Here is a 25251-nt window from a genome sequence, read left to right as displayed (position 1 = left end):
TGTTTAGTTTTGTCCTGCCTTTATTTTTAACTACATTTCAAGGCTGTTGTGTTGAAAGGGAAACGTTTGAACACTGTGTCTCATCCCATGTGGAACCCTATGCCACGCAGGTGGTGTCACAGAATTCCGCTGTCTGCAGACAGAATATTTTTTATACAGGGTCCCACAGAAAGTGCTTTCAGGCAACCCAGATCCTGATCACTGTAGGCAGGGCCTCATTATCTACCTCTAGTAATAACTAGCAAAATATTATAGTCAGGCTTACAATTCAGAACAGTGTTTTCCACTCTGCCAGATTGTGAATTAACATAGCAAGATCAGTATTTTTAAGTAATATACAATAGAATAGAAAAATATGAAAGAGTGTCATATGTAGTAGGAACAAATATTACTTCACAAGGGGGGTGTGTGTGTGTGTGTGTGTGTGTGTGTGTGTATTGGGTACTGATAGGAAAGTGCTTGCTTATTGTAGGTTGCAGTCCAAAAGGTTTATAAGACATTTATGGCAAACTACAAGTATTCAACAATATTTCTGTTTTCTCCTTTGTGGTAACATGAGTATATCATTTAAGCCTCTTCTGTAGTTAGACGAACCCATATGACTGAGTTTTGGCAAAGGGAATGTGAATAGAAGTTCCATACATTCCTTCTAAACTTTGCCCATAAATATTTCCCAAATGTGACCCTTGCTTTCCCCCAACATGTAACTGAATGGAGAGGATCTTCCATGAAAAGGGAGGAATATGGGGCCCTGAAGGTACATGTGGAAGGCATCTTGCTCATCAATTCACACTGAACTATGAAGTGGGTAAAAAATAAGCCTTTTGTGTTAAGCCTTACAACCAGGAGTTCGTTTGTTATAACGTCTAGTTTTACTTATTCTCACTAATGCAGGATGATAAAAGGATGAACACCATGGCAAGATGTTCCGCTCTCCTGCCTCTGGTTCTATTCTAGGTTCTTTAAAATCTGGCACCCAACAAATGCTATGTTCCACATTCACAAAGCGCATGTGAGGCTTAGCTTTCCTCTCAGGCTCTCTGCACTTCTCTCCTTTAACTATAACTAAAACTCCCAGTCGGACCTTGGCTTTCTGCTCCATTTTACATTCAGACCTTTGGCTCAATGTCTGTCAGTCACTGAGTCTCAGCAAGCCTCTAGGACCTATACCATAGCCAGCCCTTCCCCACCAACCTCCTGCAGATCCTTGTCCATGATCTGTGATCCATTTCAGCCTTAGGGTCCAGGTAATACACAACAAATAAAATTTATTTCTGATAAAAATTCACTTCATGTGAGAACATTCTATTTACAAGAGAGGAATTTGAACAATTTCAAAAATAACTATGAGTAACAATAGCTAGTGTGTACTGAGGGCCTACTATTAGGCATACATTATTCCTAAATCTCACCAAAATCCAGTAAATATTGTTATACCCACTAAAAGAGGAAGAGACTGAAGCTCAGAGAGTCTGGGATTGTCCTAGGTTATACAGCTCTTATTTGGACTTGAACTCACTTTTGTCTGATGACCAAACCCACACTCTCATTCCTGATGGCAAAAAAGAACAAATGTCTAATAGTGAGAAGTTTAGATTGCTATGCACTGAAGAGGCTTCTTTTGAGCCCTCTGATCACCCCTGCATAAGAAGGTACCTGTTTGTAGAGGTCATGCTGTGTACTGAGCCACCTTGGACTTTTAGTTTACTTGTGGTTTTTGGGAAACGAGGGTGATCAGAACTAAAGTAAAGAGCTCCAGGGAGATTGCAACCACATTCTCTGTACATGTGGCAAGAGAACATTAATCTCCCAACTAAATACCATGCCAGCTCAGCTCTCTGAAGTTTGGTCAAGGAGCTGGAATCTGACAGGAGTAGATGAGACCATTTGAGACTTATTCCTTTATAAAGAGAAGTGGCCAGGTACGCCTTCAGACAAAAATCTAAACCAATGGTTTTTTAGAAGGATGCTCATGACAACCCACTGGGGAATGGGAAGAACATATAATAACTTTTCCTAGCGTAGTAATTCCATTTTAAAATAAGACATAAGTTAAGTGTTTCTAACATCTAATGAATAGACTCATACCAGTACTCTCCTCCATTCCTATCTCACACCAGACAAGCAACACTGCAACATGTCCTGAGGAAAAGTGGCAGTTCCGTGCTTGAGAGCTGAGCCCATATTAATTCTTTCCCTTTTTTGTTTGCAACCCAGTTCAGTTTGCATGGCCCTGTTTAAGTGCATTTATTCATTATGTTACCTGGTTGCATTAGTTAGGGTTCTCCAGAGAAACAGAATCAATAGGATATATAGGGCTACATATAAGGAGGTTTGGGCTTCCCAGGTGGTGCTAATGGTAAAGAATCTGCCTGCCAGTGCAGGAGATGTGAGGGATGTAGGTCTGATCCCTGTGTCGGGAAGATCCTCTGGAGGAGGGCAAGGCAACCCACTCCAGTATTCTTGCCTGGAGAATCCCACGGACAGAGGAACCTGGCAGGCTATAGTCTGTAGGGTCGCAATAATCGGACACAACTTAGTAACCAAACTACTACTACTACTATATCATGAGAAAAACATGACACTTTATTCTAATATAATAGACATTATCAAGACTCTTCAAAATATGGACTCATTCACCATCATCAATGATGCACTTCAACCCAAGTATACATTGTCCTTTGAGACAGTCACTACTGAAATGCATGCAGATAAAGAAATTAGGGCTGCTGCTCCACAATTTTTTACTGATAACACCTGGCCAAAAAATCTGGAGAACATTGAATCTGGCCCATCCTAGGGCAAGTCCCACAATTCAGGAGTTACTAGTAGATACTGAAAGGCTAGATCCAGACTTCCATGGGGGTACTCCTGGGCCTCTGATGTTACACCTCTCCACCCCTGTCTTTGAGCCTCCAGAGCTGCACCAGCACAACCTTAATTGCCTTTGTAAACACAGGCAAAATCATTTTCAGCTGCCTGGGACTCTCCTAGGCAGATTTTGCTTTCATCAGACTCTTGCTGTTCTCCATCAAGCTTGGTTGGAACGATTCGGCCTTGATTTGGATTCAGAAGCTTCATGCACTTACTGCTCTAAGCAAAATTTAATCAAAATATTTATCTCAATAATTTGGTCCAAAAGTTTCCTCAAATTAACTAAGGCAAAACCATTCAGCCAGGTTACTGCAGAAAGCCCTAGAGCGGGACAGAACTGCAGGGGGGAGGGAAAAAAACGGGTGTAGTCGGGAAAGGAGGCCACATGCTGACTAGATGCAGTCAAAAGTATATACAAAATTTATTAGCTAAAGTACCATGAAAAGCATTCTAATCAGTTGATTTCCTCTCATTAAATGTTAATTACTTCATATAAGCTTCCTGTGTAGGAAAGTATCAAGTACTTAGCAGGCATTAGGAAAGAGGCGGGTCACGCAGGGAGTCTGGGAGACAACAGACACTGGAGCAATGACATTGTTACCTTGCTGGGTGACATTTTTGTTTGAGGCATATGTGAGCTTCTTGAGAAGGATCAGAAGGCCTGCAAGAAACAAACAGATTAGAATTTTCAACCTGGTAATGAGTCTCTGAAACAACATTGGGTGAGTTTTAAAAAACACACTTAATGGGATTAGCTTCTGAACCATATACTTTGATTATATTCCAGACACATTTGCTCACACTGTTTAAACTCATAAAACAGGATAATCATATCATATTAAATTTTATTTAAATTGTTTTAGGATTCTGGCTTGTAAGCTACCTTGGTAAAGTTATAAAAATAAGGGGAACAAAACTAAAGAGCTGTGTGCACCACAGCATCATTAAGTGATTTGGAAATGGGTTGTGGGATCATACATGGCTGAGACCAGAAAGGACTGTATGCAGCCAGTTCACCTGAGCATGGCTGTGCCGTGTTAATGGCAGCCCCTGTTCTGATTGGCCAGCACCTGACCCCAAGAAGTTGCCAAATATTACAAATATCATTCCTGATAACATCTAAAGCACTCATTTCACAGAATCTGGCCCATCCTGGGCAATTCCCATAATTCAGGAGCTACTAGTAGATACTAGCTACAAAGACACAATGATCCAGTGAGATAAAATTACTTTCCCACACTTCACATCTTATTAAGAGAAAAACAGTATTTGGACTTGAGCCTCATTTTACAATGCTCCTTTGGTGTGCCCATACACCCTCTGGCCTTGAAATTTGTTGCCATTTTTTGGTATAAACTGGCAATGCAACAACTGCATTTTGATACAGAGTGACAAAGGCTACTAAGCAGCTTGGGCTAATACTTTGATAATAGCAGAAAAGCTATAAATTACTATCATTCAAAAATACTCTCAAATATTTATTGAGTACATACAATGTGACAGGCACAGATACTTTACTTGTCTATTAACTTTAAACTTTTAAGCAATATTAACTTGTTTAATCTTTACAATAGCACTATTAAATAGATCAGCGAACTAAGTTGGACTGGAATGGGTGAATTTAACTCAGAAGACCATTATATCTACTACTGTGGGCAGGAATCCCTTAGAAGAAATGGAGTAGCCATCATAGTCAACAAAATAGTCTGAAACGCGGTACTTGGACGCAATCTCAAAAACGACAGAATTATCTCTGTTCATTTCCAAGACAAACCATTCAATATCATGGTAATCCAAGTCCATGCCCCAACCAGTAATGCTGAAGAAGCTGATGTTGAACAGTTCTATGAAGACCTACAAGACCTTTTAGAACTAACACCCAAAAAAGATGTCCTTTTCATGATAGGGGACTGGAATGCAAAAGTATGAAGTCAAGAAACACCTGGAGTAACAGGCAAATTTGGCCTTGGAGTACAGGGCCAAATGAAGCAAGGCAAAGGCTGATAGAGTTCTGCCAAGAGAACGCAGTGGTCATAGCAAACACCCTCTTCCAACAACACAAGATAAGAATCTACATGTAGACATCACCAGATGGTTGACACAGAAAAGAGATTGATTATATTCTTTGCAGCCAAAGATGGAGAACCTCTGTACAGTCAGCAAAAACAAGACTGGGAGTTGACTGTGGCTCAGATCATAAATTCCTATGCAGAGTTCCAAGGAATAGCAAGGAGAGATAACAAAGCCTTCCTCAGCGATCAATGCAAAGAAATAGAGGAAAACAACAGAATGGGAAAAACTAGAGATCTCTTCAAGAAAATTAGAGATCCCAAGGGAACATTTCATGCAACGATGGGCTCCATGAAGGACAGAAATGGTATGGACTGAACAGAAGCAGAAGATTTTAAGAAGAAGTGGCAAGAATACACAAAAAAACTGTACAAAAAAGATCTTCACGACCCAGATAATCACAATGGTGTGATCACTCACCTAGAGCCAGACATCCTGGAATGTGAAGTCAAGTGGGCCTTAGGAAGCATCACTACAAACAAAGCTAGTGGAGGTGATGGAATTCCAGTTGAGCTGTTTCAAATCCTGAAACATGATGCTGTGAAAGTGCTGCACTCAATATGCCAGCAAATTTGGAAAACTCTGCAGTGGTCACAGGACTGGAAAATGTCACTTTGCATTCCAATCCTAAAGAAAGGCAATGCCAATGAATGCTCAAACTATCACGCAATTGCACTCATCTCACATGCTAGTAAAGTAATGCTCAAAATTCTCCAAGCCAGGCTTCAGCAGTACATGAACTGTGAACTTCCAGATGTTCAAGCTGGTTTTACAAAAGGCAGAGGAACCAGAGATCAAATTGCCAACATCTGCTGGATCATCAAAAAAGCAAGAGAGTTCCAGAAAAAAACATCTATTTCCGCTTTATTGACTATGCCAAACCCTTTTACTGTGTGGAGCACAACAAACCTTGGAAAGTTTTGAAAGAGATGGGAATACCAGACCAACTGACCTGCCTCTTGAGAAACCTATATTCAGGTTAGGAAGCAACAGTTAGAACTGGACATGGAACAACAGACTGGTTCCAAATAGGAAAAGGAGTACGTCAAGGCTGTATATTGTCACCCTGCTTATTTAACGTCTATGTAGAGTACATCATGAGAAATGGCAGGCTGGAGGAAGGACAAGCTGGAATCAAGATTGCCAGGAGAAACATCAATAACCTCAGATATGCAGATGACACCACCCTTATGGCAGAAAGTGAAGAGGAACTAAAGAGCCTCTTGATGAAAGTGAAAGAGGAGAGTGAAAAAGTTGGCTTAAAGCTCAACATTCAGAAAACGAAGATCATGGCAACTGGTCCCATCACTTCATGGCAAATAGATGGGGAAACAGTGGAAACAGTGGCTGACTTAATTTTTCTGGGCTCCAAAATCACTGCAGATGGTGATTGCAGCCATGAAATTCAGTTCAGTTCAGTTCAGTTTAGTCACTCAGCCGTGTCTGACTCTTTGTGACCCCATGAATTGCAGCACGCCAGGCCTCCCGGTCCATCACCAACTCCCGGAGTTCACTCAGACTCATGTCCATCGAGTCCGTGATGCCATCCAGCCATCTCATCCTCTGTCGTCCCCTTCTCCTCCTGCCCCCAATCCCTCCCAGCATCAGGGTCTTTTCCAATGAGTCAACTCTTCATATGAGTTGGCCAAAGTACTGGAGTTTCAGCTTTAGTGAACTAAAATGGACTGGAATGGGTGAATTTAACTCAGATGACCATTATATCTACTACTGCAGGCAGGAATACCTTAGAAGAAATGAAGTAGCCATCATGGTCAACAAAAGAGTCCGAAATGCAGTACTTGGATGCAATCTCAAAAACGACAGAATGATCTCTGTTAATCTCCAAAGCAAACCATTCAATATCACCATAATCCAAGTCTATACCCCAACCAGAATGCTGAAGAAGCTGAAGTTGAACGGTTCTATGAAGACCTACGAGACCTTTTAGAACTAACACCCAAAAAAGATGTCCTTTTCATTATAGGGGACTGGAATGCAAAAGTATGTAGTCAAGAAACACCTGGAGTAACAGGCAAATTTGGCCTTGGAATGCGGAATGAAGCAGGGTAAAGACTAATAGAGTTTTGCCAAGAAAATGCACTGGTCATAGCAAACACCCTCTTCCAACAACACAAGAGAAGACTCTACACATGGACATCACCAGATGGTCAACACTGAAATCAGATTGATTATATTCTTTGCAGCCAAAGATGGAGAAGCTCTACACAGTCAACAAAAACAAGACCAGAAGCTGACTGTGGCTCAGATCATGAACTCCTTATTACCAAATTCAGACTTCAATTGAAGAAAGTAGGGAAAACCGCTAGATCATTCAGGTATGACCTAAATCAAATCCCTTATGATTATACGGTGGAAGTGAGAAATAGATATAACGGCCTAGATCTGATAGATAGAGTGCCTGATGAACTGTGGAATGAGGTTCATGACATTGTACAGGAGACAGGGATCAAGACCATCCACATTAAAAAGAAATGCAAAAAAGCAAAATGGCTGTCTGGAGAGGCCTTACAAATAGCTGTGAAGAGAAGAGAGGCAAAAAGCAAAGGAGAAAAGGAAAGATATAAGCATCTTAATGCAGAGTTCCAGAGAATAGCAAGAAGAGATAAGAAAGCCTTCTTCAGCGATCAGTGCAAAGAAATAGAGGAAAAGAACACAATGGGAGAAACTAGAGATCTCTTCAAGAAAATTAGAGATACCAAGAGAATATTTTATGCAAAGATGGGCTCCATGAAGGACAGAAATGGTCTGGACCTAACAGAAGCAGACGATATTAAGAAGAGGTGGCAAGAATATACAGAAGAACTGTACAAAAAAGATCTTCATGACCCGGATAATCACGATGGTGTGATCACTCACCTAGGGCCAGACATCCTTGAATGTGAAGTCAAGTGGGCCTTAGAAAGCATCACTATGAACAAAGCTAGTGGAGGTGATGGAATTCCAGTGGAGCTATTTCAAATCCTAAAAGATGATGCTGTGAAAGTGCTGCACTCAACATGCCAGCAAATTTGGAAAACTCAGTAGTGGCCACAGAACTAGAAAAGTCAGTTTTCATCCCAATCCCAATTAAAGGCAATGCCAAAGAATGCTCAAACTACCACACAATTGCACTCATCTTATGTGCTAGTCAAGTAATGCTCAAAATTCTCCAAGCTAGGCTTCAGCAATACGTGAACCGTGAACTTCCTGATGTTCAAGCTGGTTTTAGAAAAGGCAGAGGAACCAGAGATCAAATTGCCAACATCCGCTGGATCGTGGAAAAGCAAGAGAGTTCCAGAAAAACATCTATTTCTGCTTTACTGACTATGCCACAGCCATGAAATTAGGAGACACTTACCCCTTGGAAGGAAAGTTATGACCAACCTAGACAGCATATTGAAAAGCAGAGACACTAATTTGTCAACAAAGGTTCGTCCAGTCAAGGCTATGTTTTTTCCAGTGGTCATGTATGGATGTGAGAGTTGGACTGTAAAGAAAACTGAGTACCGAATAACTATAGCTTTTGAACTGTGGTGTTGGAGAAGACTCTTGAGAGTCCCTTGGACTGCAAGGAGATCCAACCAGTCCATCCTAAAGATCATACCTGGGTGTTCATTGGTAGGACTGATGTTGAAGCTGAAACTCCAATACATTAGCCACCTGATGCAAAGAGGTGACTCATTTGAAAGACCCTGATGCTGGGAAAGATTGAGGCAGGAAGAGAAGGGAACAACAGAGGATGAGATGTTTGGATGGCATCACCAACTCAATGAACATGGGTTTGGGTGAACTCCGGGAGTTGGTGATGGACAGGGAGTCCTGGCATGCTTCGGTTCATGGCGTTGCAAAGAGTCGGACACAACTGAGTGACTGAACTGAATTAAATAGTTATGATTACTCATTCCATTTAATGCGTGGAAGAACTGAGGAACAGAGATTGAGTAATTTGCTATGGAGATGACTTCTAAGATGGCCCCAACTGGTGTTCACACTCTGTGTCATTGCTTTCCTTTGGAAGGCTTGACCTAATGACTCACCTCAAATAGAATACAGAGAAAAAAAGTAGCGGGATGTCACATTCATGGCTAGATTACAAAAGCCTGTGACATTTGACTTACTAGCAGATTCATTCTGCTGCCTTTGATTGCTGCTCTGTTGGAAATGCCCATAGGACAAGGAACTGAGAGCAGTCTCCAGCCAATAGCCAGCAGGTAATGTAGGCTTTCAATCCAACAGTTCTCAAGGAACAGAGTCTTGCCAAAAAACCACCTGAGTGAACTTGGAAGTGTATCCCTCCCCAGTGGAGCTTCAGATGAGATCCCAGACCTTGGGCCAATGCCTTGACTGCCGTCTTTGAGAGACTATGAAGCAGACCACGCAACTAAGATGTTCCTCAATTCCTGATCCACCAAAACTATGAGATAATATATGTTGTTTTGAGTCACTCATTTTAGGGTAGTTTGTTATGAAGCAAAAGATAACTAACACACTTTTCCAAGATTACATAACTGGTATAGTTCTTGGGAGTAGAACCCAAGAAGCTTGGCTCCTAAATCTATGCTTTTAACCACTGTTACTATCTCTCAAAAGGTACCCCACATTCTTCACTGACATCATTGTCACCATCATCACCGTCATCATCACTACTACTACATGGCAAATACTAACAAAGTGCTTTATGTAAATAATTTAATGTAACCCTCAAAATGAGTCTTCGGTATATATATCTGAAAATATAAAAACACTGATTTGAAAAGATACATGCACCCCAGTGTTCATAGCAGCTGCTGCTGCTGCTGCTAAGTCGCTTCAGTCGTGTCCGACTCTGTGCAACCCCATAGACGGCAGCCCACCAGGCTCCCCCATCCCTGGGATTCTCCAGGCAAGAACACTGGAGTGGGTTGCCATTTCCTTCTCCAATGCATGAAAGTGAAAAGTGAAAGTAAAGTTGCTCAGTCATGTCCGACTCTTTGTGACCCCATGGACTGCAGCCTACTAAGCTCCTCCATCTATGGGATTCTCCAGGCAAGAGTACTGGAGTGGGTTGCCATTGCCTTCTCCGAATGTTCCTAGAAGCATTATCTAAAATTACCAAGACATGGGAACAACCTAAGTGTCCGTCAATGGGTGAATGGATAAGGAAGATGTAAACTGTGTATGCGCATGTGCATATATATGTGTATATATATATATGTGTATATATATATATAATGGAATACTGCTAAACCATGAAAAAGAACAAAATTTTATCATATAGATGGACTTTAAGGATATTAAGTAAAATAAGTCAGAAAAAGATAAATATAATATGATAGAACTCATACATAGAGTCTAAAAAAATACAACAAACTTGTGAATATAACACAAAAGAAGCAGACTCATAGATGTAGAGAATGAACTTGTTATCAGTGGGAAGTGAGGAGGAGCTACATAAGGGTGGGGAAGTGGGAGGCACCAACTACTGGGTGAAGATGGGCTCAAGGATGTATTATACAACCTGGAGAATACAGCCAATATTTTGTAATAAATGTAAATGGGAAGTAACTCTAAAGGTTGTATAAAAATTTAAAAAGTTTTAAATGAACCTGTGGTTCAAACTTTATAATTTAAAAAAAAAATGAACCTCAGATAATATAAGCAGTTCATCTAGGACCACATAGAAAATTCAAAACTTGGCCCAGCTGAGTCCAAAACCAATGCTTTTCCCTCTAAACTTTGCTGCTTTTCTGTAACAAAGACCTGTATCTAACCAGTTAATTATGCCCTGATAAATAATTTTTTTACAACATTGGAAAAAATGTATAACAGTTTTTAGTAAATCATTGGTAACAAACTCTAATTGCAGCAGATTTTTCTAACTTTACCATAGTTAACGATTCCATGAAAATTATTGGATGAGGGATGTATTGAGTGCCGTGGTAAACTGGAAGCAAAAGAGAACAAAGCATGAACTGATGTCCACGAGCATATCAGTGGTATAATACCATTTCCTTCAAAAATAAAAGTCATAAAACCTAAATCTAATATAATAACTTGCATTGCATACAAAATCTTGACTGATTCTTTAAAGTACATTAGATAAGGAAGCTCACTTGTCACAACATTATGGTCTGACCATCTTAGCCCTATTTTCAGCTTAAACCTCTTACACAGACACCATCTATGAAACTCAAGTCTGATTATATCATACCAAGACATGAAATCAGAGACCTAGATTTCTGCTTCTAGATTGAACACATTGCTTACCAAAACACAAAAAATTTTGAAGGAGAATAGAGGAACAAGGGAGGAAAGGAGAGATGGGAGTATAAAGAATGAAGGAAAGAAAAAGGGAAGAGGGGAGGAGAGAAAGCAAGAAGAGATTTCACCCTTCAGTCTTGCAATGAACCCTTAAATTCACTGAAATATTCTATCATACTTGAGTCACATAGTATCCTGACACATTTTATAACAAAGTTCCCCTGCAAATTAAACAGAAAGAAACCAGAAATGGGTACAAGACATGAAGTATTCTACCATAAACTACACCCTCTGCTCTTTTCTGCATCCAGTTCACATGGCCTTAAGATCCCTTCCAATTTTTCCCTGAAAGTTTTGAGTTTCCAAACTATAATTTTAAAAGTACCACACGTACTTTTTAAGGGCGACTAAGAACTCTGCTAAGTCTGATGTGCTTCTGCGGGGGGAAGCAATGGAATAATTAACTGCAATGGATTATAATGATCCCAGTCACGTTCTTTACAAAATTTGCAGGGTTACCTAGGAAGACATGGCATGCACAAGACCGCCTAGATAATGGAGGAACCAGTAAGCATCATTTAAAATAGTCCTGAGTTCACAGTGTAGATGGGATATTGGCATGGTCCCATCTACTGTCACTTCATTAACCATCAGTTTGGGGGTTGCTTCTATTTCTGTTTTAAGTCTCTGACCTGCTTTTTGGTAGGCCAGCATCACTGCTGTAGTCTTGACAGAGTCCTTCAGACTTCAGCTGTCGGCCTTCATCTTCCAAGCTCACACCCTCTTGTCCCTAATTGCATTAGAGTGAGGGAAAAGGAAAATGACCTCAATGGTATTTATTTGGCTTAGCAGGATGAAGACTTGGCTGGAAGAGGAGGTGGTGGGCTTGCTGCTCTTAATTCCAAGGGGAAGCCTTGAAAGCTGCGAGGAAGCCTGCCACCCTCTTATTGCTTAGGTATCAATAAGCAGTTGAGAAGGTTAAACTGCAACTTTGCCACTTTTTAGTGTGTGATTATGCTTTTCATTTTCTTTGTAATTTTCCCACAGCTGACTGTTGAAAACAATGTGCCTAGTGCTGTGTAATGTTAGAGAATGTAAATATTAGTGCTGACTACTTCTTGTTTCCAATCCCTCTCAAAACCTCAGGGCTGTTAAATCCCTAAATGTCTCTCTCCTCCCAAGCATCCCTTGCTCATTCTCCACAAAGTGCCTTTTATGCCTTTTAGTTACAAACACTATTAAATGGCATCTTTTAAAACTTATTTGGATGGAAAGCTTTATAAAATAGACTATGACCTTTTACCCAAGGATGCCCTAGGGACTGTTAAGGTGTGTAGAACTGTCTGCCCCTTCACTAAATGGTCCCAGACGGCTATACTTTTCCAGTTCTTATGTCTGTTTTCTATTATTTTCTGCCTTCTCTCTGCTATCAACTCATTGTGCCTACTTCATTTCCCACAAATTCTGACCCACAATATATGTCTCCTACAATTCAATTCTTATTTTTGGGAATCAGAAATAGCTAGCATCTTTGCCATCCCTGTTCACTTTCTGACCCAAGAGTTTAAAGTTCACACATTGAGAGTCTTTAATAAGTATTCCATGTCATTGAAGAAACACGGTAGTTTAGGTTACAAAAGCTAGTCCCTCTAGGATTAAAAACAATATATTTATAATGATAGTCACCATCTACATTTAGCATTTTATTTCAAAAATTAATTTTTTTTTTAACTCAGAGTTCTGAAACCAGCTGGATTCATTGGAGGTAGTTTTTCCTGTAGTCACATCTACCCAACTTTATTGAATTTCCTTTCCTTAATGAATCATGAGGGTTGAGTTAAATGTTAAATATTGGTGTTTATATAAGGAACATGCTTGTTTGCTTTTTCTTCAATTAAGGAAAAGCTGGTTGACCTTTGTGCCACTGAGTCTTGTGGTTGTTAACTACATGACTTTCCCATTTAACAAGCCTTTCTGGTAAGACCCACCACACCATCTCATATACACAGTCGGCTATCCACTAGGTGGCATCACAAAAGAACCTATGCCCCAGAAACGAGAAACTAGAAACTGGGAAAGTAGGAAAGGTCTTATCATGAGGCTGAGGGGTGCTTTTGACTGCGCAAATGTGCACATTAGAAACTTGGGGATGATGAAAGTTTACTTCAAACACTCAGAATTGGAAGGCAACTCAGAATAATCTAAGCAACCCAGCTGCACATAGAACCATCTGGGAGGTCTGTTTTTATCCCTTTTGCCCCTCTTCACCCACTCCCTAACCCCCATCTCTGTGGCAAAACCCCATTTTTCTCTATAAGCTTGGAGTTTTATTTTATTCCACATATGAAAAAGATCATATGGGATTTGTCTGTCTGACTCATTGCACTTAGTATAATGCTCCCAAGGGTTATCCATGATGTTACAAACAGTGAAAGTTCATTCTTTACATTGCTGAATAATATTCTATTGACTTTCTTTATTCATTCATCCATCAATGGACATTTGGGCTGTTTCCATATCTTGGCTATTATAAATAGTGCTGCAAGGAACACGAAAGTAAACGTCTCTTTTCATGTTAATGTTTTCATTTTCTTCAGAGAAGTACTCAGAGTAGAATTGCTGGATAATATGGTAGTTCTATTTTTAATTTTTGAGGAAACTTTGTAGTGTTTTTCATAGTTATTGCTCCAATTTACATTCTCATTAGCAGTGCGCAAGGGTTTCCTTTTCTCCTCATCACTGGCAACACTTCTTATCTTTTTGATAATAGTCATTCTGACAGGTGTGAGTTGATACCTCATTGTGGTTTTGACTTTCATCTTTCTGATATTTAATGATATTGAACATCTTTTCATATGTCTGCAAGTTATTTATATGTCTTCTTTGGGAAAGTCTATTCAGGTCTTCTGTCCATTTTTTAATTGGATTGCTTTTGTTTTGTGTCTTTGCTGTTTAGTTGAGTGAATTCTTTATGTATTTTGGATATTAACCTCTTGTCAGATATATAATTTGCACATATTTTCTCCCACCCATCCCCAAAGCAAAGTAGATTGCTTTTTATTCTGTTGATAGTTTTCTTTGCTGTGCAGAAGCTTTATAGTTTGATGTAATCTTCTTCAATTTTACTCTTGTTGCTTTTTCTTTTGGTGCCAGATTCAAAAAATCATCACCAAGATTTACGCCAAGGAGCTTACCACCTATGTTTTCTCCTAGTGATTTTATGATTTCTAGTCTCATGTTCAAGTCTTTAATCCGTTTTGAGTTAATTTTTGTGTATGATATAAGCTAGTGGTCCAGTTTCATTCCTTTGTATGTGATTGTCCATTTCCAAGCACAATTTACTGAATGAACTATACCTTCCTCATTGTATATTCTTGGCTTTGTCATAAATTTATTGACAGTATATTTTGGTTTTTTTCTGGGCTCTTTATTTTGTTCCACTGACCTATGTGTCTGTTTTTATTGTTTTAATTATTATAGTTTTATAATAGAGTTTGAAATTAGATTGTATGATGCTTCCAGCTTTGTTATTCTTTCTCAAGAATGCTTTGGCCATCTGGAATCTTTTATGGTTCTAAACAAATTTTAGGATTATTTGTTCCATTCCTGTGAATAATGTCGTTAGAATTTTGATGAGGATTGAATTTAAATTGTAGAGTGCTTTGGATAGTAGGGTCATTTTAACACTATTAATTCCTTAAATTCAAGAGCATGGACTATCTTTCCACTTATTCATGTCTTCTACAATCTCTTCCCTTAAAGTCTCAAAGTTTTGAGTATGCAGGTATTTCACCTTCTTAGTTACATCTCTTCCTTGGTACTTCTATTCTTTTTAGTGTAGTTGTAAATGAGATAGTTTTCTTAATTTCTTTTGCTGATAGTTTGTTATTAATGTGTAGAAATGCAGAAGATTTTTTGTGTGTTGGTTTTATACTCTGTAACATTACTGAATTTGTTTATAAGTCTAATAGTTTTTTGATGGAGATATTAGGGCTCTCTTTATGTAGTCTCATATCATCTGCAAATAGTGACAATTTTACTTCTTCCCTTCCAGTTTGGATACCTTTTAATTCTTCTGGCCTATTGTTCTGGGTAGGACTTCCAATAGTATCCTGAATAATAGTGGTGAGAATGAGAATCCTTGTCTTGTTTCTGATTTTTAAAAGAAAAGGTGAGATTTTTGCTATTGAGTATAACATTAGCTGTATGCTTGTCATACGTGGCCTTTATCATACTGAGGTACATTCACTCTATACTCACTTTGTTGAGAGGTTTCTTTTTTTTCTTTATCACAAAAGGATTTTGAATTTTGTTGAATCGTTTTTCTGCATCTATTGAGATGATCATATTATTTGTGTCCATTTTTTTAATGTGGTATATCGCATTGACTGACTTGCAGATATTGAACTAGGCTTGCATCCCTGGGATAAATCCCATTTGATCGTGATGTTTGATGCTTTTAACACACTGTTGAATTCAGTTTGCTAGTGTCTTATTGAGGATTTTTGCATCTGTGTTCATCAGGGATATGAATCTACAATTCACTTTTGTTGTGGCATCCTTGTCCAGTTTTTATATCAGGGTAATGCTGGCCTCATAAAGTGAATCTGAAAGAGTTCCCTCCTTTTCTCTTCTTTTTTTTTAGAGTTTAAGAAAGGGTTAAATTAATTCTTATATTTGAATGTTTGGTAAAATTTGCCAGTGAAGCCTTCTGGTCCTGGACTTCTGTTAGTTGGGAGATTTTTCATTACTGATTCAATCTTCTTACTAGTAATCAGTCTGTCCAAATTTTCTATTCTTCATGGTTCAGTATGATTCAGCTGTACGTTTCTAAGAATTTATCAATTTCCTCTCAGTTCAGTTCAGTGCAGTCACTCAGTTGTGTTCGACTCTTTGCGACCCCATGAATTGCAGCACGCCAGGCCTCCCTGTTCATCACCAACTCCCGGAGTTCACTCAGACTCATGTCCGTCGAGTCAGCGATGCCATCCAGGATCTCACACTGCGTCGTCCTCTTTTCCTCCTGCCCCCAATCCCTCCCAGCATCAGAATCTTTTCCAATGAGTCAACTCTTCATATGAGGTGGCCAAAGTCCTGGAGTTTCAGCTTTATCATCATTCCTTCCAAGGAAATCCCAGGGCTGATCTCCTTCAGAATGGACTGGTTGGATCTCCTTGCAGTCCAGGGGATTCTCAAGAGTCTTCTCCAACACCACATTTCAAAAGCATCAATTCTTCAGCGCTCATCTTTCTTCACAGTCCAACTCTCACATCCATACATGACCACAGGAAAAACCATAGCCTTGACTAGACAAACCTTTGTTGGCAAAGTAATGTCTCTGCTTTTGAATATGCTATCTAGGTTGGTCATAACTTTCCTTCCAAGGAGTAAGCATCTTTAACTTCATGGCTGCAGTCACCATCTGCAGTGATTTTGGAGCCCAAAAAAATAAAGTCTGACACTGTTTCCACTGTTCCCCCATCTATTTCCCATGAAGTGATGGGACCAGATGCCATGATCTTCATTTTCTGAATGTTGAGCTTTAAGCCAACTTTTTCATTCTCCTCTTTCACTTTCATCAAGAGGCTTTTTAGTTCCTCTTCACTTTCTGCCATAAGGGTGGTGTCATCTGCATAGCTGAGGTTATTGATGTTTCTCCTGGCAATCTTGATTCCAGCTTGTCCTTCCTCCAGCCTGGCGTTTCTCATGATGTACTCTGCATATAAGTTAAATAAGCAGGGTGACAATATACAGCCTTGACGTACTCCTTTTCCTATTTGGAACCAGTCTGTTGTTCCATGTCCAGTTCCAACTGTTGCTTCCTGACCTGCATAAAGGTTTCTCAAGAGGCAGGTCAGATGGTCTGGTATTCCCATCTCTTTCAGAATTTTCCACAGTTTATTCTGATCCACACAAAGGCTTTGGCATAGTCAGTAAAGCAGAAATAGATGTTTTGGCATATAATTGTTCATAGTAGACTCTTGTTATCCTTTGTATTTCTGTGTTATCACTTTTTATATCTCCTTTTTAATTCCTGACTTCATTCATTTGAATTCTTTTTTTTCTTGGTGAGTCTAGCTAAAAGTTTTTCAACTTTGTGTATCTTTTCAAAGAATCATCTGTAACTTTCATTGGTCTTTTCTGTTGTCTTTCTAGTCTTTATTTTATTTATTTCTGCTTTAATTTTAGGCTGTGTTTATTCTTCTTTTTCTTGTTTCTGGAGGTTATTTGAGATTTTTCTTATTTCATAAGGTAGACACTTATCACTATGAATTTTTCTTTTAGAACTCCTTTTGTTGCAACCAACAAATTTGGTGGTATTTCCATTTTCACTTGTCTCATAGTGTTTTTTAATTCTCTTTTGATTTCTTCTTTGGCCTATTGGTTCTTCAGCAGCATGTTGTTTAATTTCACATGACTTACAAAGTCCTTCATGATCCAACCTCTGTAGCAATCTCTCTGACCTCTCCCTTTGTGTACTTGATACTGGTGCTATTCAAAGTGAGGGCCGCAGGCTGACAGCATCAGCGTTATCTGGGAGCTTATTAGAAATTCAGGATCTCAGATCCCACCTAGACTTTTAGAATCAGAATCTGCATTTTAATGCATTTATGTGCACATATGGTTTGAGAAGCAGTACTCTGCAACATATTAGCTCGGGTCTAACTTTTGACCATTCAAAAATATTATTTCTTCTTCCTGAGATATTCTTCCTAGCCTCACACCTCAACATCTTTCCTGACTAACATATTTTGATGGCTATATAGATGTCATTTCCTAGAGAAAGCCTCCTGCAATGTCTCATGACCAAGCTAAGTAACTCCTCAAATATACCTTTCTTATAACTTCTACATAATTTCATAATCAAGTTTGTGTAATTAGTTTCTAAAGAAACATCTTCTCTATGGTTACATCCTCAGTTTCCTAAACATAGTAGATTATCAATAAGCATCTGCTGAATTAAGGTTAAATAAAGAATATTGTGCTTCCCTGGTGTTTCAGTTGGTTAAAAAAAAAAAAAAAACTGCCTGCAATGCAGGAGACCTGGGTTCAATTCCCGGGTCAGGAAGATCCTCTGGAGAAGGACATGGAAACCCACTCCAATATTCTTGCTTAGGAAATCCTATGGACAGAGGAGCCTGGCAGCCTGTTGCAAGAGTCAGACATGACTTGGCAACTAAATCACCAATGCCACACAAATAGTAGGTACTAATTAAATATAAGTGCCAAACCTCTCACCAAAATCCAAATGTGCTATGATCCTAGCCCCCCGACAAAATGAGACTAAAGACTCTCTTACAAGAGAAAATGAGATTAGACTTCTGTTATTTGTTTTTCATAAGCTATTGCTGGACCCTAATGATAATCTGTTCCCTTTCTCGATGTTCAAACTCCAAGTCTGGATGAGCTTATAGATTCAGACATTAAAACATAAAGCGGCCATGGAATTCATGTGATTCAATCTCAGTCCATAGCTGAGAAACCTAAGAGCCAGAGGTTAGCTTTCATAGGGAAATTATTGCTATTGTTTTTTCCTAAGTCGTGTCTGACACTTTGTGACCCCATGGACTGTAGCCCATCAAGCTCCTCAGTCCATAGGATTCTCCATGCAAGAATACTGCAGTGGGTTGACATTTCCTTCTCCAGCAATCAAACCTGCATCTCCTGCACTGGCAGGCAGATTCTTTACCCCTAAGGCACTAGGGAGGCCCTCACAGGAAACAATAGAGAAGTATAACAAGTTTTCACTCAAGTCCACAAGTCCTCCTCCTTTTGAGACGACATATATTTTTTTTAATTCTTAGTCTCTTCATATCCCTGATGCCACTCACAATTCCTCCAACCTACTCAAGAGTCTCTCTGTTCCCTAAAACTTATTTAGTCCCACTATAGATATTTCAATTCATTATTAGCACTCAAAATCATCTCCTCATAGTTTATTACATACTTTGCCTTCAAATACCTTAAAGTGAGATCTAATCATACTTGCTGGGTAATAAGTTTCATAAAGGGGAGGATGTAAGTTAAAAAAAAATTAAGGAACACTAACATTAAATTTTCTTCCCATGTCAGCAGGTTTGTGTTTTCTTTCTTACACTCTTCACTCTGGATATGGCTTAAGGACTTATTTTTGTCATCTCCGACATTTTGACAATCATCTTCTATATATTTGCTGTTCAATAAGGTAGCCAACCAGCCACATTTGACTATAAGGCACTTGAAACATGGCAAGTGCAAACTGAGATATGCTGTAAGTCTAAAATACACCCTCAATTTTGAGAATTTGATGAAGAAAAGAATGCAAATATCTGATTAGTAATTTTTTATATTGGTAACATGTGGAAATAATCATTTGTTTGATATGTTGGGTTAAATAAAATGTTATTAAAGTTAATCATCCTCCTTCTTTTTTATTTTTTAATGTGGTTACTACAAAATTTTAAATTGTAAGTGGGATTCACATTGCATTTCTATTGAACAGTGTTATTCTAGGCTTTAGTTGTCAAGAATGTCCTCTCAGTTTTATATTCTTTCAAAAAAGCTTTCCTTGGTAATACATCCTTCCAAGTTTTGTGAAAATTCTACTGAATAGGATTCAGTTAGGAGCTTCCACTGTTGCCACACTCACTTCCCCCCTCACTTAATTTTTCATTAGCATCCTTTGCTTGGGGTTTGTTGGAAATTCATTTTGAAATGCACCCCCCTCCTCAATTTCTCAAGTCGTTTTCCCTTGGCTTGATAATGAAATATCATTACCAAGAATCACACAATAATGCAAATAATGTTGATCATTTGTTGAGGTATTACTATGTGCCAGGCACTGTGATAAGGTACTTTACATACCTTATCTCAGTATTTATAACAACTAAATAAGGTACCTGTTATGATGTCCATCATACAGATAAGAAAATTGATGCTCAATGAGATTATGGTAAAGACTGTCTAACTCTTCCCCAACACCTTTCTCTTTCCTTCTTGGCTCATAGCAATGCTCTCTTTCCCAATTGTGACAACCAAAAGTGTCCTCAGATGTTGCCAAGCATCCCCTACAAGGCAAAATTGCTCTCCCTCCTGCTGTTGAGAACCACTGGTGTAGAACTAGAAATTATTTTTTCCTTTAAATTCAGGGGATGGAACTTTTGGCAGCTTGTGTCAAGGTTTTTCCACTACACTCTTTAGGCAAATGAGACTTCTTGCATATACCCAATAGTTTGCAATCTGCCCTCTTTGTCCCAATGCCAGCTCAGTCTCTATCTAGTGTCCACAAATTTTTTCTGGCTGATGAGCCCATATAAACAATCCCTCAACAGACTCATACCACTGTTGTTTTTTCTTTTCCGAAACACTCTCTGGGAATATTGCTAGTCCAAAAATCATAATTGTAAATGATTTTCCTGCCATGTACGCAGGCATCTTTATCTCAGGGGCAAGAACCAGTCCAGAGATCTTTTGGTTTACAAAAGCCCTAGATTTCCAATGATATGTAGAAGAAAAAGTCAAGAGACACCTTTGTTAAAAAAATAAAATCCTCTCAACAGGCATAGATGGAAATGTATTCATTGTGTTTAGCTCAAGACTTAATCACCCAATCCTTTTATTTACCCACTTTCTCAAAAATTAGGTGGTTACAAAAGAAAAATAATTCAGTGCTCACTCAAATGACTTGGAAACCAGCTAGAATCTATTTCTCAGTCTTTTACATAATAATTACTGTTTTGGAATGCATAGTACCTGTGTCTATTTCCCATAATGCATAACTTTTTTCTACTCTCAGTTGAGTCTTGGAGACCAGCCACCTGACCCACGAACAGATCTCTTGTTCAAGTCCCTTGCCTAAGAATCATATCAACATGAACTTTCATTGGCAAGTACAGCACTCTTTCCACTGACAACACAATATCACAGTCTGGTTAACATTGCTCTAAGCTCCACAAAGCAAGAATCATCGTGTGTATGTGTATGTTCATGTGGGTGTGCACACATGTGTAAGTATATTAAAATACTGACTTTTTAATAGTAAGTTTGGAGTCGTATCTCCTTTGTTGTTTTTGATTCCTAAGATATTCAGCATAGACAAAGAGGAATCATTTTCTTTCCCCTACTCCCTTTCAAATCAGGTACAGTTTAGAAGAAAAGAAATGATTTTTAGACCATTTATTTTTCAGTAATAAGGACAAACAGAGAAAGGTCTCCTGCTGCTTTATGTAGAATTATTTTAAGGCTGTTAAGTTAGTCTATCTAACTTTAATCAGGTGCAGACAAGAGCTTGCTGATCTGTACATTCTGAAATTTCACTGCTCCTACACAAACTCACAGGCTAAAAACAAGGAAGCCTGACACTTGGAGGGCTGTGCTGTTTGACAAACCAGATTAATAATGAATGAACCCATCTTGTATAATCAGGAAGGGGAGAAATGCTACAAATTAGGAATAAGCATGTTCTTCATTACAGGTGGCAGCAGAATGCTGCTTAGGGTATCACTGATGCTCAGATTAGCTGTGGGGCACACAATCCACTTGCTGCCTCTCACTGCTCCTTACTTTCCTCTTGAGAGTCTCCTTCTTCAGGGATTTGCAAAATGAGAAATCCTCAAAACTCAAACTTAGGAGATGGATTTGCACCACATGAGAATGACAACTGATTATTCATCTATGGTGTACAGATATTGTAAATAGGTTACATTTCCTTCTTAAATTAAGTTAAAGTTCTCATATTTCTTATACAAATCAGAACAAAATTATGCCAAGATGGGGATTTTTGCAAGATTTCTGGTATTCTCAAGAGATGCTTACTCTGAATATCATGTGCTTTCAGAGAAAATGAGCTGGAATCTCAGAATCAGGGGAAACTTGCTGGTGTTTTGTATGGTTGGAGTTTGTTTTGTTTTCATATGTGCTATCAAGAACTAGCCCTGGAATTAATGTTAGAGTTGTGTGTGTGTGTGTGTGTGTGTGTGTGTGCAAAATCAAAACAGGTACAGAAATGAAACAGAATGAAAGATCTCAGGAAAGGTACAAGAGAAAGCCAGGTAGCATCACCTCATTGACCAATCATGAAAATGCCTTGCAAAGAGTGGACAGCCTATACATGTCAGCACCACAATATCTCATCAAATATCACTGATTCAAGAATGGTCCTGGGGGCTAAAATAAACTGACAACCTGCCTAGATCTCCAGTGCAGGATGGGTGTGAGGGAAATAATTCCACTAATTTGTGTCTCTAACCTGTTTACTTGCCATGGTTTCATAAGCATCATCTTGGTTCTCCTATGCTAGTAAGTTTCCTTTGCTGAGGTGAGGGTAAATTGAGGTCAGTCTCAGTGGCCTATCAGAGGGAAGTCCATAGCCTTAAATCAATGGAGAGAAAAAGCATGGAAGTTTCATGCCTACTTTTTGAGAAAGGTCTATGCTGGGTCAAGTTAAGGACTAATTGGTATAACTAATGTGATAGTTTCAGGTCACAATAAAACATGCTGACTAGTAGGTAGACACTGTTCAGACATTAAAAAAAACAGTAGCCCCTTATTTGCCCACCTATTGCCATCTACTATGTAGATGAGAGTATAATTTTGGGTCTGGGGACCTTGACAAAGGCCAGTCAAAATGAGGACACATCTACAACAGCTGATAGATTAGGGGATCAGAGGGTTTGAGGGATGGAAGATTTCAAGAAAGAGATCATATATATGACAGCAGTGAAGTTTTACAAGAACAAAAAGTGGTCACCCTAGTTAGGGTAGCTGAACTGTGGTTGATATATGCTCAGGGATAAGGGCAGGTCTATGGAGAAGCCCCAAGTCACACTGACCTGCATTCATTCATGTGGCCCATGCTGCCGATGTTTCTTGCACAGCCCTCAGAAGTAGCTATCACTGAGCTATGGTTTCCAAAAAACACACTTGGGGTAAGCAGAATACTGCAAGGTGTTCATGCCCATAATTCCCAGAACCTGTGACTAGGTTATATTACATGGAAAAGAAGAATTAAGTTTGCAGATGGAATTAAGGATTCAGCTGAACTTGAGATAGATAGGTTATTTCAGATTCTCCATGTGACCCCATGTAATCACGTGAGTCCTTGTAAGTGGAAACAAGGCAGAAGAGAAAGAACCAGAAAGATGGTAGAGACTTGACAAGCCATTACTGGCTTGGAGATGGAAGAGGGCCATGAGCCAAAGAATGTTGGCAGCCTCTAGAAGCTGGAGAAGAAAACAAAACTGATTCTCCCCAGAGCCTCCTGCCAGCACCTTGATGCTAACCCCATGGACCCATTTCACACTTCCGTGCTCTGGATCTATAAGTCAATACATTTGGGTTGTTTTAAGCTTCTAAATTTATAGTAATTTGTTACAGCAGCAATAAAAAAAAAAAACAAATAAATTACCCCTCCAAAATAACTTTGTAACATATTCTGAAATATGTTTGGAACGTGTATTAGAGGGAATGGTGCGAGCAAGATGGGCCTCATGACAAAACTTCAAATGGGTTGGGGGCAGGGGGAAGCGAGGAAGAGTGTACATGATGTTTGTCACTGGCTTTTGTTCCCAATCTAGGCCCCTGGGGAGGAGTTCTTGGGGGGTGGCTACAAAGAAATCATTGAAATAATTGTTTTCAATAAAACCACCATAAAGCTGCAGGCACAAAGAAGTGTTGCTTTGGATCCCTGCTAGCAGAGTGTAACACAGGAGGGCACATGGACTGCCTACTTTGTGCTCCAGCCATGGAGGGAACTGCAAACAGCTGTGGAGCCTCAAGAATGCTGCAGTGACTTGGGCCATGGTGCCCAGTGTTTGTGGGTGGATAGAGGGAAGAGCTGGAGAAGGCAATGGCACCCCACTCCGGTACTCTGGCCTGGAAAATCCCATGGACGGAGGAGCCTGGTAGGCTGCCGTCCATGGGTTTGCTGAGTCCGGCAGGACTTAGTGACTCCACTTTCACTTTTCACTTTCATGCATTGGAGAAGGAAATGGCAACCCACTCCAGTATTCTTGCCTGGAGAATCCCAGGGGCAGTGGAGCCTAGGGGGTTGCCGTCTATGGGGTCGCACAGAGTTGGACACAACTGAAGCGACTTAGCAGCAGCAGCAGCAGAGGGAAGAGCCCAGAGGAGGAAATGGCAACGCACTCCAGGATTCTTGCCTGGGGAGAATCCCATAGACAGAGGAGCCTGGTGGGCTACAGTCCATGGGGTCACAAAGAGTCAGACGTGACTTCACAACTGAACACACAGGCAGAGGGGAGAGCCCAGGAGAAAGGATCATCTGCATGGCTGATAGAACAGCAGACCTTACAAGGAACACTAAAGCTGAAGAATGTGAGTCAGCAGTGCCCATCAGATGCCCTGTTATTATTCATGAACAGTGCCGAGCCTTCCTGGAAATCATCACACAGAATTTCAGTGACTGCTGGTGGTCCTCCAAGAATAAGTGACAGGCAAGGTTGTCATTCCTCATGAGACCCTCTTCTAACCCTAGGCTAGGGTGGCCGGTGGTCTCCAAGTTTATCTTACAGTACCCAAAATGTATATATATTATTTATAGGCAAATGTGTATAAATAATAGGAAGAATTTATTGATAGTGTTGAGATGTGGCAAAACTCTCCTGGGAACTTTGTGTCTGGGACTTCTAAAAATTTTCTATGTGGTATCTACCAGATTTAAGCCTAAGACAAGGGAGCTGTGAAGCAAATATTCAAAATTGTTTTGTTACCAACTGTTGGCAGAGAATATTTCATTGACTGTGCCATCACTGATGTGGTATTAGCCCAACAGAAACTCATATTAGCAAATAAAAGACACAAACATTCTAACTTAGGATCTACATCCTAGAGAATTCAGATGTTTAACATCAAAAGAGGATGTGTTCTTATTTTTGTCTGAGAGAAGTTTCCAATAAAAGGAGATTAAAACTTGTTTCTGAGAAGAATACCCTCAAAGTTTCCTCTAGCTTTACAAACTCCATACAAAAAAGCACAGGGAGGGAGGGGTTTTGCCAGCCTGCACCCAGGAGGAGCCCCATGCATGCCTCTTTCCAAGTTCCATGTGCATGTCATTCTGCTACAAGGCAC

General features: G+C 39.6%; 1 protein-coding gene across 8 annotated transcripts in view; it reads right to left on the bottom strand.

Moving 5' to 3' along the window:
* VEPH1 (ventricular zone expressed PH domain containing 1) overlaps window positions 1-25251 on the bottom strand; it is a 676809-nt gene that overhangs the window by 461221 nt on the left and 190337 nt on the right. For 7 of the 8 annotated variants that reach the window (XM_060394259.1, XM_060394295.1, XM_060394263.1 and 4 more), the window contains one exon: window positions 3476-3535. The exons of the other annotated variant lie outside the window; for it this stretch is intronic. The gene's annotated coding sequence lies outside the window, so the exon portion shown is untranslated. The remainder of the gene's footprint in view (window positions 1-3475; window positions 3536-25251) is intronic. 8 annotated transcript variants of the gene reach the window in all.

Source organism: Ovis aries, chromosome 1, assembly GCF_016772045.2.
Source record: "Ovis aries strain OAR_USU_Benz2616 breed Rambouillet chromosome 1, ARS-UI_Ramb_v3.0, whole genome shotgun sequence".
In the NCBI taxonomy this organism is placed as follows: domain Eukaryota; kingdom Metazoa; phylum Chordata; class Mammalia; order Artiodactyla; family Bovidae; genus Ovis; species Ovis aries.
Note: the sequence above shows the minus strand (reverse complement) of the source record. Positions and strands in the feature narration are given on the sequence as shown.